Source organism: Gavialis gangeticus, unplaced genomic scaffold (assembly GCF_001723915.1).
Source record: "Gavialis gangeticus isolate Ggan-Ray unplaced genomic scaffold, GavGan_comp1, whole genome shotgun sequence".
Lineage (NCBI taxonomy): Eukaryota > Metazoa > Chordata > Crocodylia > Gavialidae > Gavialis > Gavialis gangeticus.
Window position 1 is genome coordinate 6,356,609 of NW_017729029.1, and position 13,686 is coordinate 6,370,294.

The 13,686-nt window shown below is 47.1% G+C and overlaps 1 long non-coding RNA gene across 1 annotated transcript; it reads left to right on the top strand.

The window, feature by feature from the left end:
* The first annotated feature begins 2,459 nt into the window (after positions 1-2,459).
* On the top strand, positions 2,460-13,571 carry LOC109300388. The gene is made up of 3 exons (XR_002098187.1): positions 2,460-3,310; positions 3,703-3,774; positions 13,393-13,571. It is a non-coding gene; the product is annotated as an uncharacterized LOC109300388 (long non-coding RNA).
* Positions 13,572-13,686: the final 115 nt, after the last annotated feature.

Below are 13,686 nucleotides of genomic sequence, written 5' to 3' on the forward strand. Positions count from 1 at the left end.
GAATCTTTTATCAGTTTAGGCCACAAGCCTGGGTCTTTGAAAAAGCATGAATTAGATAGTGTAGTACTACTCTCTTCTGTTTTTTGTAAGCCTTCTTGTGAACATAGTGGTGCTAATAGTGATGTTACCTGACTATCTTTTGAAAGCATTACATTGGACTGACATGATGCATTTGGCAGCTTTTCTTCATCATCGGTTGCCACAGATGCAGTCTCTACATTAAAATAATTTCCATCTTATTCTTGTTCATCTACTTCCCTAGTTAGTGTATTGCCTGAGCCAGACTGAAGAAAGACATTGTCTGTTTTGAAAAACTGGAGGATTGATTGGTGTCCTTTAGCTTCTTTTAGTTCCCTTTGTTTTACCTCCTTAAGTTTCTGGCTGCCTGATTTGCATTTATAGCTTCCAGACACTAACCCTATCCCTGTTTCAGTTCTCTGTGCAATGTTTAGACAAACAGGCCTAACTCATTACTTACTTTTGGGCCTGTAAATTCTACCAGTAACACTGTGGCTTCCACTGTCCCTGGGATCAATGTCCCTGGTTATATGGCACTTTGTCCCTCCCCTCTCCATCTATATGCACAAGGGACTCTGGGACTTGTAGTTATTGAGAGAGCAAGCCACAAATTGAAGCATAAATCCCTCAATCTCTCAAACTACAAGTCCTAGAATTAACTGCACAAGCATACTCTCTCTGTTCTACAGAAGGGCCCTGGGCTGGCCAGAAACTAACTGTTCAGATGTTGCTTGTTCTGCTTCTGATTGGCTCCTGCAAATCTCACAGTGGAGACCCCATATAGGTAGTACATAACTTTCCATACATATCTTCAAGCATGACTGTGAACCACTGACTGCCTTGTCTATGGCCTCTTGTGGGCTAGTCCAACTCTCACCTGCCATGTCTTTATAAATTTTGATGTTATTTGTCAGGAGGTATTATTGCCGCAGTAGGACACTGGCAATCTATCGAGGTTCTTATCAGTGGTACAACCTATTTGATGGCTCTCTCGACCGATGCCCCAGATTTACGTCATCAATTGAATCCCAGTCTTATTTGAGTTGAACAATTCTCTTTCTTTTTCTTTTACATTCACAGCTAGTTCAGAAACATACATATCGTGGCTATTTCCAACTGTTGCTTTTTTTCTTTCTAATTGTCTTTTGTAAACACCTTTTATGAAATTTCTTCTTTAGTAATACACAACAATATAAAATTAACTATGGAACAGTTTCTTTAACTATACAGAAAATTTTACTTTCCGTTTCTTCCTTTCTTTCTTATGCAATGTCTTATCTTGTTAATCCCTTTGGGCAACTCCCACGTTCTTTCTTCTAGGGTGGGGAAGAACCACAACTCCAGCTCTCTCTTTGTTCTCCCTTCAAACAACTTTGAGGAACAGTTAGTCCCCGTCAACGTAAAACAAAAACAAAAGCAAACTAGAGTAACTTCAACTTGTTTTGTTTTTTTTTTCTTTGAGGAGCATCCATGGCTCCTTTTGTTTCTCTCAGCTTCTCTCCACCCCGTACCTCTCTTTCCCCCGAGCGATCAGAGGGTTAATTTACATACTCCCAAGACTCCCAGCTTCCTTCCCCAGTCGTGCCTTCTCCTGCACACTGGACCAACCCCTGGGATCTCCCCGACCCAATAGTCTTCTCCCAGCTCTTACTCCCAGAGTCTTCTTTCGCTCCTGTCTCTTCCTCCACGCCGCGCCGTCCTGCCCTGGGCTATTTCATCTGCAGGGAACAGCTGCTTCTGAGGCGCTGTTCTCCCCACTCAATCTCCTTTCCTGGTTTTTCAATTTGTTTTTTTGTTAGTACTTCTTCACAATGACCTACAATTTAGCCTTTGTTTTTTGCCTCATGGTAATAGGGTTGCAGCCTGAGTCGGTCCCCCCTGGATCTCTGGGCCCTGGTAAAGTATACCCTTTGTCACCCATATGCTTGGGCCCTGGTCTTCCCATGACACTACTGCAAGGTTTTGGCATAGTTGTTGCCCTCTCTGCTGCTCATTGGAGGGGCCCCAAGTACTGAGATCGGGCCATTCATGACCCACTGTGCAACCCACCACAGAAGGCTATTTAGATTGCAAATTGCATTGCTCAGCTTCTCCTGTCCAGCTGCACTGATTAATGCTTGATTTGAGTGTCAATTGAGAAAAAGAAATGTACATTCTTGGTATAGGATGACTTCATAGATGATGAAAAATAAGAACAGGTTCATCTCCTCAGTGCATGCAGGATGGGTGCCTTCTCTGCAACAAACTGCTGCCTCTCAAGGATGTCACTGTGTCCTGCCCTCTGCACATGAAGGTGCTTAGCAATGTAGCAATGCATGTGCCATGCAGATGCCACTGCAGTTGCCCTGTGAGTTAGTTCTCAGCCTCAGTAGCAGATCTGTGACCTGCACCACCTGCTCCAAGTTGGAAGGAGGTATTTCTGCAATGTTGAGGCTGTTATCCCAATGATTGTTTTCATATAGCTGTATCCCTTCATCTTCTATCTTTGTGTAGCTATTAGGATTTCAAATCTGTTGTCTCCACTTGTCTGTGTAATTCTCAGTTCTAAGATGGAGAGAGCAAACTTAACATGTCAATGGAGAAATACAACTTAGCCACATTACCACAGCACATTGTTATATCCTTATAAGAAAAGTTAGCTAATGGATAAAACACCATGGGGCACTTTTCCAGAATTGCCCATCCAGAAGTCTTCTAGTGCTTTTTGCCATTAATGAATGAACAAGTCCCTTGAGGGGTAGGTAGCATTATCTCCATTTTACAGATGATAACCCTGAGGCATGGAGAGAGTAATGCCCAATATCACGCAGGAAATGAATGCCAGGGCTAAGAAGGGTACCCAAGCATTTGGCTTCCCATTTCATCTTTAAATGTGAGAGAGATTGCCAGGCTATGCTTTGATATAAACTAACTTTTTGTATGACATCACAGCAAAATTCTATGACTGTATGTAATCCTGTGCTTGTGAACGGCATTTCTCTTAGGGACCATCTGGATGTGATCAAAATGAGTCTATAGGTTTAGCTAAAAGGAACAAACTGTACTGACCCTTGGAGAAATTTCAAGCTCACTTCCTTCCGTAACTAACATCATGGTCGCAGTATTAACTTCTGGTTCTGCCAAAAAAAAAGAAAAAAAAGAAGTATAATATGCCTATTTATGCATGTGGGAGTTTTATTTGAACCAGAGATATGATTCATTCTTTTCTTAAAAAAGCACAAACCCTCCACTGAGGATTGAAATTGTCCCCAGGTCTAATTATTGCAATAGAATCCAAGCTGGAAGAAGGCAGGTTAGCGTTGTTTTTTCCAATTTACATTTTTCTCATGGTCTTGAAAAGGTTTCTTTCCCCTTCTGTGTTAAGCCAGGCTCTTCTCCCAGTTCCCCAGCATAGGCCAGGACTGGGAAGATTCTTTGTTTTTTGAATCTGCTTTAATAGCTAGGAAATGTTAGTTATAAATGATGGTAATTTTTTAATGAAACAGCTAGAGAGCAGACATTATTATACCTGTTATGGACTTATATCTGAGTAGGGGCTTGACTGACTATTCTACCCTGCCTATTTCTTAAAAAAATGTTAATGCTCTTAACTTTATAACTCACCTCTGTTTTAGCCTTTAGAATAAATCACAGCAAGCAGCGAGGAGGAGGATGCAGTCATCTTTTGTATTATCTGTTTTGCAGAGAACGGAGCAGAGTGGAGAGCACTTAGCTACCAAATAGGTGGAATAGGATCTGGCTTTTAGTACCTCTTAGGTAAGAAAGATCCCAAATAAATAAACGAATATATATGGGAAATGTAAGAAATCTAAACTAATACCAACTGATTGGTAGGGCTGAATGGAACAAACTGCAGAAGCTTGCTGGGGGGCTTAATTATGCTCACATATGGATGCACACACTCACCCATGTATGTGCGCACACATGCCAACATATGCAGACATACACACAGAAACACTGTGTAAAAAAGAATGGGTGTAGTAGAGGTGTGTCCCACAAAGTTGCCTCGTTGTCTGCAGAGTGCTTAGATTGTGTGAAGGAGTGGGATGGTGCTGGAGAGCACAGTGGGAACAAGGAATTGTGGCCCCACCCCAAATGCAAAGGCCCCTCTCAGTAAGAGTCTGGGTCAGAGTTCAGGTTGTGCTGTGGTTAAATATCTATTTTTTTGTACTAGAGAAGGATGTAACTATGCTTCCTATGCTAGCAGAGTAGGATTTAGATTGCTCTTTTTTACTTATTTCCTTGCTTTGGTGTGCCTGTGTTTGTAAAGGAATTCAACTCCAACTCTTCACTGATCATGCTATGTGCTTCCCCAGGCTGGCAGAGTTTTTATAAAGAATTCTGATAACTTTGTGCAGAGTTATAGCAGGACAGCTCCATCTCCTGGGGAGCAATGGTACACTGGGCAATAAATGCTAGCTGCTGCACTTTTAATGATGGTGTAGCCATGGTGGTGGCTACTTTTGTTCCCTCCTACCAAAGACAGTGCCTGCCCCCCCACCCCGCCATTCCAGTTACACTACTGACTTTGGGGTTCATTGCCTTCTGCTTTCTAGGTTTTCAGGTTCCACCCTGGTGACATTTTCAAGCTTTTCTGTGCATCTAGGAATGAAGGCATAAGTGGGCAGCTCTGCACCCTCTGGACAGTGGCAACACATAGGGCAGCAACTCCTTTTTTCATGCCCCACTTTTAAATCAGTGCCTAGGCCTAGTATCTCAGTCACATACGTCACCTCCTTTAGTTACACTACTGTCTAGGAGCACTTGAAGCATATTTATTAGGGGTATACCAATAAAGATTTTCTTGGCCAATATCAATAGATGATGATTAAACAACCATATCGGCTGATGTCTATCCGATAACCAGTATTTAGTAATAGTGCAAAGCATTTTGAACTACTGATATAAATAAACCTTTTTTGTTTGTTTGTTTGTTTTGTATTTATAACACACAAGCACACATGCATCTCCTGCCCATTCCAGCCCTCAATGAGGAAGGCGGTGACAGCCTTATTCTCATGTACATTGCTCCCTTGCCCACAGCTCTACCCCCTGCGCAGCCCATGCTGCTGTCCCAGGTGGGTGGGGTGAACCCTCACACAGACAGCGGTGCTGGGTGCATTTGGATCCCCAGAGCATGCCACTGCCTCAGTGCCGGTGAGCCCTGTGCAGCAGATCTCTTGTGGCTGCTGGGGAGAAGCCACTTTTGCAAAGCTGCCTGGTGCCTGGCAGAGCAGAATGTCCCTTGTGTGGTGTCTTACCTTGCCCACATGCAGCCCAATGTCTCTGTGATAGCTCTGGTGCTTCAGCCTCTACTGTGTCCAGCATTGCCATGGCAGCAGCAGCAGCATCCGGAACCAGTAACAGTCCTTCTGTTGCTGAGCATGGCACCCTGTGACTGCTCCCGAGTGCCCCCTCTGTCCTCCCACTGCTCGCCAGGACCTGTAATCTGCCATGGGCTTGGGCTGGCAGTGGATCACAGGGACCAGACTACACTCACCAGGGTGCTTCGGGCACAAAGCCATAATTATTGGCTACAACAACCAAAAGAAGCTGATAGGCGATAATGTCACTACCACTTTTATTGGTGCTGATCCGATAACCAACCAATATATTGGTGCACCCCTAATATTTGTGTATAATGAAAGCTGCAGTGTTCAGGAAATTACCTAACTTCTGCAGCCTGATGACTATTAAAGCCATCACATGTTGCAGTGACGTTCTCATTGCTTAGTAGCTTTAAACTTTTTTTAAATGCAGGGGGTTCTTCATACAGCTTTCATTTTGTCTTGTGCAGGAAAATTTTACAAGGTGAAATAAATAGTGTAATGTAATAATCTGATGAGCCCATTAAAGTGTGAATGAAGCTGGCCAGGTTCATATAGATAGAAAACAGCATCCACATTCCGTATATAACTTTGAAATAGCTGTGGACAAAAAAACATGCCAGGGAAAAAGTGTACAAGGTGTGGTGGACCAGTAGGGGGTGCTCCTGCATTGAGCCACTCACCTTACTGTGCCTGACCACCTTCCAGGCTCTGAGTGCCTTCCTGGGGGCACCTCATGTCCAACTGACTCCCTTCCTGGAGGACACCCACAAGCCTGGGGGTAATGATGCCACCACCCAGAGTCTGGACTGATCTGGGACCTGTGCCCTCTGGGAAACACAGGCCTAGTAGTCCTTGAGGGTACTTGACCCACTTCAAGAACTTGGGGTGCTTCCCTCAGTCTGAAGCACAAATAGTGGTCTCCCTTAGTCAGCCAAACCAGGGGGACCCCAAGGCATAATTGAGACCCTCTCCCAATAAGTCTCCCATGCTAGGTACAAAGGAGAACTTTATTGGTTACAAGGAATAGGTTTGGAATAGGGTAGAGGGTAGAGCAATATCAGAGAAATAGCGTAGAGAAAACAGTGTCATAGTAGCCTTTGATCATGCAACTGAATTACTGCAAGCTATATATCTAGTTAGATCTCAGGTAGCTTACTCACCAGTATTATCCAGAGGCAGGTGGAGATTCCCTCTGGAGGCAGGCAGTTCATTGACTAAGTTTCAAGAGAGAGAGAAAGAGAGAGTTTCAGGTGGTCCAGCTTCTCTCTGTGCATTTTCATCATGGCTACTGCCCCTCCTCCTGGTCAGTCCTTTACTTATATAGCCTGTATGACCTCATTTACCTGATTCAATGAAGGCCAAAAACTGTTGGCTGCCAGCCAACCAATTTGAAATGCATCACTGGTTGCTGGGTATACTGGCAGGGTTCTTAGCCCCCTCCCAGTCAGGTTGGCATTGTTTAGAACAATAGGGAGCTTAAGCCCCCTACCCAGGTATGTGATGCCAGTCATGTAGGGAGAGGGAGCAGGTTTCCCCCATCCTTCAGGAATGTATCCAGCTCAGGTTACAACTCAGGGTTACCTGAAGCAGTTGGGACCAGAGAAGTCTGCCCTCTGCAGTGACCATGGTAACCAAATTGTCAGATAGCAGAGTTTGGTATTCTGCCACACAAGGAACACATGAATATGCACTGCACCCAAGTGATAATAATCCATCCAGGGCCATAACTGTCAGAGTGCACAGCACATGAGAGCAAGAGTAGTCACATCTTAAAGCTAAAAACCTTCTCTGACTGCCCCCCACTTGCACAGCTATGACTTCCCACTAGAGGGCTGGCAAGTGGGGGCCTGACCAGGAGCTACACCTATGAGTTGTCACTGTAGGGCTGGTGAGTCAGGACAAGCTTCTCTCCCTGCTGTAGGTGGGGGTGTGAGAGATGGGTTGCGGAGTGGGGGCAGTGTGAAAATGAAGCTGGTTGGAGAAGAGTTAATGGGATTGGGGGGTAATGAAAAAATGGGAGGTGGAAAGGAAATGGCAGGTGGGGGGAAGGGTCATGAAATGAAGGACATCAGCTACTGAAGGATAAAGTAAAAAGAAGTAAAAACAGGGGTGTAGGTTGTAGCCCTGTTGGTCGCAGGACATAGGCAGACAAGGATCTATGGGTGAATATGATATCTTTTATTAGAACAACTTAAATAGTTTGGAAAAAAATGTAGAGCAAGCTTTCGGGTTTAAAACCCCTTTGTCAGGCTGAGGAAGTCTCTGCAGTTGGTGTGTGCTCTTCCTGGATGAAATGAATAGTGAAGAAGCCAGAGGCTGGGATGGTTTGCATGTTGTTTGGTCTCTCCTAAGTATTTTTCATCGGGGCATTTGGTGCACTGGATGAGATATATTACATTTCTGAGGTGCAGCTGTAAGATTCAGGAATGCTGATGGTTCCTTTGTGGGGTGTAATAATCGTGGGGGGGGTGGAAATGTGTTGGCAGGTTTTGCATTTCTTGTCATGGCATGATCTGGATCCATTTGGTGTGTTCTTGGCCTGAGGAAGTTTTCTTCAGGTGATGAGGTTAGCGAGGTTTGGTGCTTGTTTGAAGGCTAGGGTGGGTGGTTCTGGGAAGATCTCTTTAAGTATACTAGAAAGTGCATCAAATGCCCCCATGGAAAATACGTAGGAGAAACCAAACAACACCTGCACACCAGCATGAACGCACACTGGAAATCTGTCAAAGACAGGAATAGCCAATTACCTGTGGGGGCACGTTTCTCACAAGAAAACCACTCTCTCTCCAATCTCTCAGACCTGATCCTCAAAGAAAACTTACAAAACACTTCCCAGAGACGAACCTATGGACTTCACTTGGTCAACCTCCATACAAAAAATCATGGACTAAATACAGACAATGGATTTATGACACGTTATAACCTGCCTGACATCTGACTCCCCAGGTACCTCTCCATTATCTAACTGCTACGATCATCCCCCTCTCCCCCTGCCCCACCCCAGCCTCTCCCTCACCCACTGACTCCTCAATTTACATCTTCACTGACCGCCTGTCTTGCATGCATACCAGCCCAGCCTCTGGCTTCTTTACTATTCATTCCACCCAGGAAGAGCACACACCAACTGCAGATGCTTCCTCAGCCTGACAAAGGGGTTTTAAACCCAAAAGCTTGCTATAAAATCTTTTTCCAACTATTTAAGTTGTTCTAATAAAAGGTATCATATTCACCCAAAGCACCTTGTCTGCCAAGAAGTAAAAACAGAATTTAAAAAGAAATAATGAGGAAGTAAATTGAAAAAAGTCTCACATTTTAATAATGTGGGATTTGGGTGTGGGGGTGCTGGTTGTGTTTCCTAGGCTGGGAGGCAGAAGCGGTGAGGGAAGGTACTTTTGGGGGAGCTACTGCCCTGCCCCAGGAATAAAGTCCCAGCTCATGGGGACCCAATCCGGCCCCTACCCTGTTCCCCCCCACCCTCCTAGACCCCACTCTTGGACTCATCTGTGCCCTGCAACCTGGCTAGCTGGTTTGTGTTCTGCAGTCTGTTTGCATGAAGTTGCACCCTGGGGAGTGGGAAGGTTACACCCCCAAGGGCAGGAAGGGCAGTTGTCTTGGTGCCAGAACTGCCCACTGGATAGTAGAGTTCAGGGGATGGATAGCTAGTCCACATAGAACAGGATAGTGAGGGTGAAGATGCTGCATCCTAGGATGCTAAAGGACTGCAACTTTAGTGGCTTATTTTTGGGGAGTGACCAGACATTCATGGAACATGAGCTGGGTAATATGGATCAGAAATAAACTTATCCTGGAGTGGCATAACTTCAAGCTGCCTCAAGTTAGACCAACACAGTTACAACCTACACCCCTAAAACTAATTTCAGGTGTTAATGTGCAGACAATCCAGGCGTTAAGACCTCCAGAAGCTGCCTAAAATTAATGTGTACCAAGCCCCTTAGGCTGTATACAGGCTCAGGGTTTGTCTTTTGTCTTAATTCTGCACCCCACACAATGGGGCCTGTGAAGGCTGCAGATAACCTTCTCCAGCATCTTGCAGGGAGGGGCTAGTGGCCATAATATGACTCTATCACTGCATGGTGCCATTGAACAACAATGGAAAGTTACAGGAGCAGATAATTGCAAAACTCAGTGTATAAGGAACACATGAATTGCAGGAACTTGAGCGGACCATACGTAGAAGCTGAGTGGGGACAGTAGAAAAGGAAAGCTGGTGTGAGTAGTTTCCTTCTGAAAATGTGTAAAATATTGAACACTGCATAGTTGTGCTGGTAGCAGGCTTACTTTGCTGAGAACTCAACAATGAGTGTTGCACTATAGCATTGCAAAGCTCCACTGTAGATGGGTGTGAACCTCACCGTTGCACATGTCTGTGAAGCTCTTAACTCTGTTCTCAGGGCAGCCCTGGCATTGGAGTCACTAGGAAATAAAACCTGCGTATGTCCAGACCTGGACAAATGTGCAGAGCTGAGGGCTTAGGGCCATTTACTGGATGCAGCTCCTTATAGCTTGAGTGCACAAAGCAAGGGGTTTAGAATCCTGTGGGAAACATCTGACTTGGCTACTGGCCGGGAAGGGACTTAGCTAAAGCTATAAACACTGATTGGAACCAGATGGTGCAGCAGAGACTGACTTTTCCTGATCTCTTCCTCCTCCTGACCCGGGAGGAGCATTATCAAGGAGCTGTGACAAGAACCTGAGGTCAGTGTTGACCCCTGAGGCTGATTAAGAAGTGACAGGGCTCTGAGGGACTGGAAAGAGTGGTGTAGCACAGGGAGAGGAGGGGAGGTGGTTAGTAGGTGCTGCCTGTCTGCTTTTCCTGTGAGCCCCTTCTCTCTCCTGGCACTTCATGCTCTCAATGCGTCAATGGCATACGTCTCTGCAGTTGTCCTCTGGAGATTGCTACACAAGAGTTCTGGGATCAGGCAGTGGAGGAAGCATCAGACCAGCGGCTCTTAGGCTGGAGCTTGCAGGACACTAGCCAAGGTTTGTGCAAACAGCTGACTGCTCACATGATTGTGGCCCCTCTGTTTTCAGCTGAGAGAAGCAGAACAAAGGGAGGCAAGATGAAATGAAGAGGAAAAGGAAACAGTGAGAAAAAAATGATTTGCAAGGGACACTGTTTTGTGCAACTAGACATTGCTAAACTGCTAGTATTGTTGCAATAGAGATGACTAAATAACATGGTCTAGCCCTTCCCTGCTATTGCTGTTCAATAGCATGGGTTAGGATAGTTACTCCAGGGATGTTGTAATTGCCAGTGCAATGACCAGTGATATCCAATTATGATGTCTCTTGTGAAGGGGAAGTGAACTCGGCACAGCATGGGAACCCTGCGTGGCAGCGAGATGTACTGGGTTCAGGAGAATGCAAAGAGAACAATATTTGCAGTCTCCAAAGGTTGCAACCAGCAGTTGGCTTTCTTTCCAAGAGACAGGGAGACATGGGTTTGGGTAGGAGGCAGATGCAACTAAGGGCAATCAGCAGCATAGTGTTGCTGTAAAGACTTTCCTCACTCTTCTCAGGCCAGCAGACACTCTCTCCCTCCTACATGGCTCTTAGAACGTGCAAAAGAAATCCATCTGGTTGACAAGCTCTGGAGAATTGGAGTGGAGCCAAAGGCAGGGGCAGGTAGATGCAGAGCATAGGTGAGGGAGAAAATATTTTTTTGGGGGGCTGAGTGCACATATGCATGCGCACGTGCCCCCTCCCCATGGGAAAGTCTGCAGGGGGAGGGGGAAGGGCCTTTTGTGGGGAGTGGAGCTGGGGCTGTGCAGGGCTGCACTAAGGCCGGCCCAGGTCATGGGGCAATTGGACCCCAGTGGCTCCTCCAGGGGTGTGGGCAGGCAGCTCTTGCCACTGTATGCACCACAGGGGAGCTGGGGAGGGGGCATGTTCCCCCCCTTGGCTCCCCCACGCCATGCCCCTACGTGTCCAGTCAGTGTCTATTAACAGTGAATGGGGCCCTGACTGGGCCAGGTTGTGGGAGTCAGAGCCCAGCGGCTCCTCCAGAGGTGCACCACGGTGACGGGGAGCCAAGCGGGGTCATGTTCCCCCACCCCGATCTTTGCATGGGGTAAGGACGGGCCGCAGCTGTGAGATGGGATCTGGCTGCTCCCAGCCTCTGCACCTTTCTGCCACTGCTTTGAAAGTGTCACGGCGTAGTGCCATGTGCCTCACTGCAGCAGTGGGACTCACATGGCGCTGTGCCATGCCACTCTTGAAGCAGCAGCAGTGAGACATGGAGGCAGACAGCATGCAGAGCCCAGCTTGTAGGTGCAGCATGGCCTTGCCCTGTGCAAAGATCAGGGGGCCACATGCCCACCCTTGGCTCCCCAGAGCCACGCCATGCCTCTGGAAGAGCCACTGGGCTCTGATTGTCCCACGACCCGCTCTGGCTGGGGCCCCATTCACTGTGAATGGAGCCCTAGCCGGGCCAGGTTGTAGGACAATCCCCACATGCAGCAGGGAGCGGGGCAGGGGTGAATCATTCACCCCTCCCCCCACCCCACTGCCTTCTGCACTTCTTGGGATCTTGATCTGCCCCTTCCTCCCCCCACCCCAAGCCCAGGTAAAGGAAGAACCTTACCTGCCTCCTGGGCCAGCTGGGATCCTAGCTGTGTGCTGCAGGATATCCAAGTGTGCATGCCCTGCCCCCCTGCTGCAGCAGTCTGCGGCCAGGCTGCCTTCCGGCTCTACCTGCATTTCGGGGGGCTGAGCCTGGTTAGCACTCTCCGCCTTCTGCTGCCTATGATGCAGAATACAGATTTAAAGAGACTAAGGCACACAATTCTGTAAACTTTAGCCTTGGCCTTAATGGAGCACAGTCTCCAAAACTCCTGCTGAGGTAATGCTTTAAGATAATTTGTTATGGTTGCACAGAATCCAAAGAGAGAAAAAGGGCAGATTTTCAATGCCTATGTTATTTGTTTGAATCACTTTTATTTAAATCTTTCCAGCAACTCAAGACCAATTTCCTAATACAAGTTTTCACCATTCCCTAAAAATATAGCACTGGTGTGTTCTGTTCTTTTTTCATTGTGGAATGGAAGGTTTAGGCCAAATGTGTCAGAGATCAGTAGAGGCCTGGACACAGCATTACAAAACAAATTTATATCAGCTCTGTACATGCCTTTAAATTGCACCAGAATCTAGAGTGGACATTTGAACCAAGGCAGACACTACCACCACCAGCTTAATTATCCCACTGGAGTTTTACCTCTGTTTTTTTGGGGGGAGGGGATAATCTCCACTATATTTAGATGAGTCACTGGTGGAGACCTGTAAGTTGTGGGTCCATTAACTGTAAGTTGTGGGTCCATTTCTTTTTCAAAGTAGGTTGCACCAGTGTTAATATGTTGTGTCCAGGGCTATATCAGTTGCTCCTGTTTAAAGAACAATATTGATTATTAGAACCATAGTAAAGATCAAGGCTGATGTGCAGGGGGTGCACAGGAGTGCATGTGCATGTGCACCCCTTGAGAGTGCCAGTGCACCCCCTGTCAGGCCACACTCCCTGTTTAGCTGGTGGGCAGGGGGGCAGGTGGGAGCGCCAGTGTCCCCCTGTGAGCACCAGCCAGGGAGCAGGGCCGCCAGCCAAAATGGCTGTGTCGCTTGCGGAAGTGGCTGCGGGAGTTCTGGAAGCAGTGTGGCTGCTTTTATGTTGAGTGAGATCAACTGCTGGAGGATCATCCTCCCCAGCCAGCAGGATCGGCTGCTGGGGGACCCTCCCCCCTCAGTCACTGACTGGTGTCAGGGGGGGCACGTGCCCCCCTCAGACACCAGACACCCATGGAAAAGATGGGCCAAAACAGAACTGAAGAGCATCACTAAACTGAGAGAATTCTGGTGCAGTAAAGCACAGTGTAGGGCATTCAACACACAATGTACAGGCCATGATTCCTGAAAGGCAGCCTACCAAAGGGACAAAGCTGGATTAATGTCATTTTGTACATCTTTTTTCATGTATAAATGAAGCACAGGGTTTTTCATTAAAAAATTTTTTTTTCCTCCCCCCCCACCTTAACAGAGCAAGTCTGATCCCTGGTTTTGTTGGAAGACTTCTTGGATGAAGAAAAGAGAGGGCACTTCCTTAATCCCTTATTTGTGTGTCAGCTGTTGAATCTTCATGAAGAACCATCCTTCTAGGGAAGCTGGGGCCCTGGGTGGGGGGGATGGGGCCCTCCAGGGTGCCTGGGACCCTGGGCGGGGGGGCTGTGGCCCTGCAGGGGGGGAGCTGGGGCCCTGCAGGTGGGGAATTCCATGTGCTGGGGGGGGCTGCACCCTGTGGGGACCAAGGGACCCACCCCTTCTGAGCAGCCCC